This window comes from Lissotriton vulgaris, chromosome 5 (assembly GCF_964263255.1).
Source record: "Lissotriton vulgaris chromosome 5, aLisVul1.2, whole genome shotgun sequence".
NCBI lineage: Eukaryota > Metazoa > Chordata > Amphibia > Caudata > Salamandridae > Lissotriton > Lissotriton vulgaris.
Window position 1 is genome coordinate 781,935,477 of NC_141693.1, and position 5,000 is coordinate 781,940,476.

Consider the following 5,000-nt stretch of genomic DNA (forward strand, 5'->3'; position numbering starts at 1 on the left):
GCGGGCCCGGGTCCTGCCTTCCCCGGATTCAGAACCCCCGGACCTGTCGGAGGTCGGACTGTAGGAGAAAACTCGGAGAAAAAGAACCATCAGGAAGGGGCTGAGAGGCAGGTGCGTTCCCGGGCCCCTGGGGGCCCCGGCGGGCTGGCCCGGGTGCTGCCTGGCCCCGTCTCAGCATGGCCAGACCTCGCGGAGGCCTGCCTGAGCAAACTCGGAGGAAAAGGCCCATCGGCAAGGGGGCTGAGCGGCAGGTACGTACCCGGGCCCCTGGGGGCCCCGGCGGGCATGCCCGGGTCCTGCCTTCCCCTGATTCAGAATCGCAAAACCACACGGAGGTCTGACTGACCCTCTCCCTAGTAATCCGGAGGAAAATTACCCCCCTTTCTTGTAATCCGTGCACTTGAGGTGACAGAGGGGACCCAAGGCGCAAAAGTACCCGACCTCCTGGAGCCCTCGCTGGGATCCGGGAGGCAAATGGCACCTCATCGGGACTTCCAGGGAAGTTCGGCCATCTGGTCGCCCTCATAGGAAAGCATTGCGGGAGACCAGATGGCCGAGGCGATCCTAGAGACCAGATGGCCGAGGGGATCCCGGAGACCAGATGGCCGAGGGGATCCCAGAGACCAGATGGCCGAGGGGATCCCAGAGACCAGATGGCCGGGCACGAAAGTCAAGCCAGCCGGTGTCACTCTATGCCCCAACGAAAAAGTGAGCTGGCGCCAGGGAACGGGGGCGTGGGGACCAAAGGCCCGGGGCCGTGGCACCCGACCTGGGGCCCGGCCGGGCCCCCGGACCCAGCCGGGGCTCCCAGGCCCGGAGGCACAGGGGAAGCCTCCCCGGGCCCTCCGGACCCCGTCCCGGGGCAGCCTGCCACGCAGCAGGACCAAGGACAGCGCCCGGGATGGGGAGGCCGCCCTCCCCGGGCCCTCAGGGGCCCCGGCCAGAGCTGCTGAACTCAGCCAAGCGAGGGGAGGCTTACCGGGCACAACGGAGCCCCGTCCCGGAGCTTTGGCAGTGTGGCAGGCCGGGGGACCGGGCCCAGAGCCGTGGCACCCGACCCGGGGCCCGTCCGGGCCCCCAGACCCAGCCGGGGCTCCCAGGCCCGGAGGCGCAGGGGAAGCCTCCCCGGGCCCTCCGTACCCCGTCCCGGGGCAGCCTGCCACGCAGCAGGACCAAGGACAGCGCCCGGGATGGGGAGGCCGCCCTCCCCGGGCCCTCAGGGGCCCCGGCCAGAGCTGCTGAACTCGGCCGAGCGAGGGGAGGCTTCCCGGGCACAACGGAGCCCTGTCCCGGAGCTTTGGCAGTGTGGCAGGCCGGGGGACCGGGCCCAGGGCCGTGGCACCCGACCCGGGGCCCGTTCGGGCCCCTGGACCCAGCCGGGGCTCCCAGGCCCGGAGGCGCAGGGGAAGCCTCCCTGGGCCCTCCGTACCCCGTCCCGGGGCAGCCCGCTACGCAGCAGGACCAAGGACAGCGCCCGGGATGGGGAGGCCGCCCTCCCCGGGCCCTCAGGGGCCCCGGCCAGAGCTGCTGAACTCGGCCGAGCGAGGGGAGGCTTCCCGGGCACAACGGAGCCCTGTCCCGGAGCTTTGGCAGTGTGGCAGGCCGGGGGACCAGGCCCAGGGCCGTGGCACCCGACCCGGGGCCCGTCCGGGCCCCTTGACCCAGCCGGGGCTCCCAGGCCCGGAGGCGCAGGGGAAGCCTCCCCGGGCCCTCCGGACCCCGTCCCGGGCACCCTGCCACGCAGCAGGACCCAGGACAGCGACCCGGGATGGGGAGGCCGCCCTCCCCGGGCCCTCAGGGGCCCCCGGCCAGAGCTGCTGAACTCAGCCGAGCGAGGGGAGGCTTCCCGGGCACGACGGAACCCCGTCCTGGTCCTTTGGCTGTGCGGCAGGCCGGTGGACCGGGCCCAGGGCCGTGGCACCCGACCCGGGGCCCGCCCGGGGCCCTGGACCCAGCCTGGGCTCCCAAGCCCGGCGGCGCAGGGAAAGCCTCTCTGGGCCCTCCGGACCCCGTCCCGGGCACCCTGCCATGCAGCAGGACCAAGGACAGCGCCCGGGATGGGGAGGCCGCCCTCCCCTGGACCTCAGGCCTCGGGCCTTCCAGGTAAGCCCGGCAATCTGGTCGCCCCGTTGGAAAGCATTGCGCGCTACTATTGCAAACACATTATCTACCGGACTTGCTCTAGATGGCGCTCCAACATAAGGAATGAACCAACACCTTCCCTACTGGAATCGTGACGAGCTAAAGTCGTCAGCAGCACCGAAGGGGCTAGTTTATCAACACTTTCCCTCCTGTTGCGCGGGTTGGTGTTTGAAAAATAGATTTTATTATGCCTTTAGTTAGTGTGTCCTCTAGATCAAGTTGATCTACTGACTTGCGATGCCAAGGCATCTCGCTGTAAAGGAATGCGATGTCACAGCATGCATTTTCGTTATTCGAATAGATACCCGCCTATAACCCCTTCACTGCGGCGGTTCGAATGGGTTTGGGCATGGAGCTGTGGTGCTCATGATGGAGCTCCTGGACCCAGCCAAGCAAGGAGAGGCTCCCCGGGCACAACAGAACCCCGTCCCTGGCTTTGGCAGTGCGGCAGGCCGGGGGGCGAGGGGAACCCAACCCGGGCCCCTGGGCCCCATCTGGGAGACCGGAGGCGCTGGGGACGCCTCCCCGGGCCCTCCCGGACCCCATCCAGGGCTTCCTGCCACGCGGCAGGCCCAGGAACAGACCCTGGGCTGGGGCAACATCCTGGCCCGTCCAGCTGCCGGCTGAGGACAGCTAGGCCGAGAGTACCTTGTCCCTATCAATCCGGAGGAAAATTACCCATATTTCTTGTAATCCGTGCACACAAGGTGACAGAGGGGACCCAGGGCGCAAAAGTGCGCGAGCTCCCGGAGCCCTCGCTCGGATCCGGGAGGCGAATGGCACCTCATCGGGACTTCCAGGGAAGTCCGGCCATCTGGTCGCTACATAGGAAAGCATTGCGGGCGACCAGATGGCCGAGGCGAGAGGGGCGACAAGATAGCCACGGCCGAAATGACACCAATCTGCCTGCCCCAGGCCTGTAGGGATCAGGAGCTGCAGGGCTCCGGGGCTCCGGGGCTCCCTGCCGCGCAGCAGGACCCAGGACGGAGCCCCCGGTATGGGGGCCACCCTCTCAGGGGCCCCGGACGGGGCTCCCAAAACCCAGCGGAGCAAGGGGAGGCTCCCTGGGCACCACGGAACCCAGTCCCGGGCCTTTGGCAGTGCGGCAGGCCGGAGGGACGGGGCCCTGGGCCCAAGCACCCAACTCGGGCCCGGGGAGGCCCCTGGACCCTGCCGGGGCTCCCAGGCCCAGAGGCGCAGGGGAAGCCTACCCCGGGTCCTCCGGACCCCGTCCCAGGCACCCTGCCACGCGGCAGGACCCAGGACGGACCCCCCCGGGCAAGGAGGCCAACCTCCCCGGGGCAACTGAGGGCCCATAGGACGGAGCTCCTGAACCCAGCCAAGCACGGGGAGGCACCCCGGGCACCACGGAACCCAGTGCCGGGCCTTTGACAGTGCGGCAGGCCGGAGGACAGGGCCCTGTGCCAGAGCACCCCATCCGGGGCCCGGGGACCCCAAGGCCCAGAGGCACAGGGGTAGCCTTCCCCGGGCCCTCCGGAACCCATCCCGGGCACCCTGCCACGCGGAAGGACCCAGGACGGTGCCCCGGCCGGAGCTCTTGAACCCAGCCAGGCTCCCTAGGCACAACAGACACCGCTAGGCCGAGAGGGGTCCCAGAGTACCTTGTCCCTATCAATCCGGAGGAAAATTACCCCCATTTCTTGTAATCCGTGCACACAAGGTAACAGAGGGGACCCAGGGCGCAAAAGTGCCCGACCTCCCGGAGCCCTCGCTGGGATCCGGGAGGCGAATGGCACCTCATCGGGACTTCCAGGGAAGTCCGGCCATCTGGTCGCTACATAGGAAAGCATTGCGGGCGACCAGATGGCCGAGGCGAGAGGGGCGACCAGATGGCCGGGACCGAAATGACACCAATCTGCCTGCCCCAGGCCTGTAGGGAGCTCCGGGGCTCCAAGGCTCCAGGCCTCCGGGGCTCTGGGGCTCTGGGTCTCTGGGTCTCTGGGTCTGCAGGGCTCGGGGACTGCAGGGCTCCACGGCTCGAGGGGCTGTAGGGCTCCGGGGCTCCGGGGCTCCGGGGCTCCAGGGCTCCGGGGCTCCAGGGCTCCAGGGCTCCAGGGCTGCAGGGCTCCAGGGCTGCAGAGCTCCGGGGCTGCTGGGCTCCAGGGCTCGAGGTCTGCAGGGCTCCAGGGTTACAGGGCCTGGGACCCATGGAGCCCGTCCCGGGTACTTTGCCACTCTGTGGGCCGGAGGAGGGAGCCCCGGATGCCTGGGAGGTGTTGCCCAGGCATCGCCCATCTGGTCCCAAGCAGGGAACAACCAGCCCCGGAAGGGTGTTCGGGCATACCCTTGCACCTACTAATCCGGAGGAAAATTACCCCCATTTCTTGTAATCCATGCACTCGAGGTGACAGAGGGGACCCACGGCGCAAACGTGCCCAACCTCCTGGAGCCCTGGCTGGGATCCGGGAGGCAAATGGCACCTCATCGGCACTTCCAGGGAAGTCCGGCCATCTGGTCGCTTTATAGGAAAGCATTGCAGGCGACCAGATGGCCGAGGCGAGAGGGGCGACCAGATGACCGGGACCCAAATGATGCCAATCTGCCTGCCCCGGGCCAGCAGGGCTCTGGGGCTGCAGGGCTCCAGAGCTCCGGGGCTCCGGGGCTCCGGGGCTTCAGGCCTCCCCGGGCCCTGATGGACCCTCTCTCCCGGGCGCCCCGGACCCCCGGCCGGCTCGCAGGACGGAGGGGTATTCCCGCTCCACCGGGCCCTGCCGGACGGGGCTCAAGCCCCGGGCCCGGTCCCGGCCCCAGTCCCGGCTTTCTGAACCCTAGTCCAGGCCGGGGAGAGCCTCCCTGGGCCCCGGTCGACCCTCCGTCCCGGGCGCCCCGGACCCCCG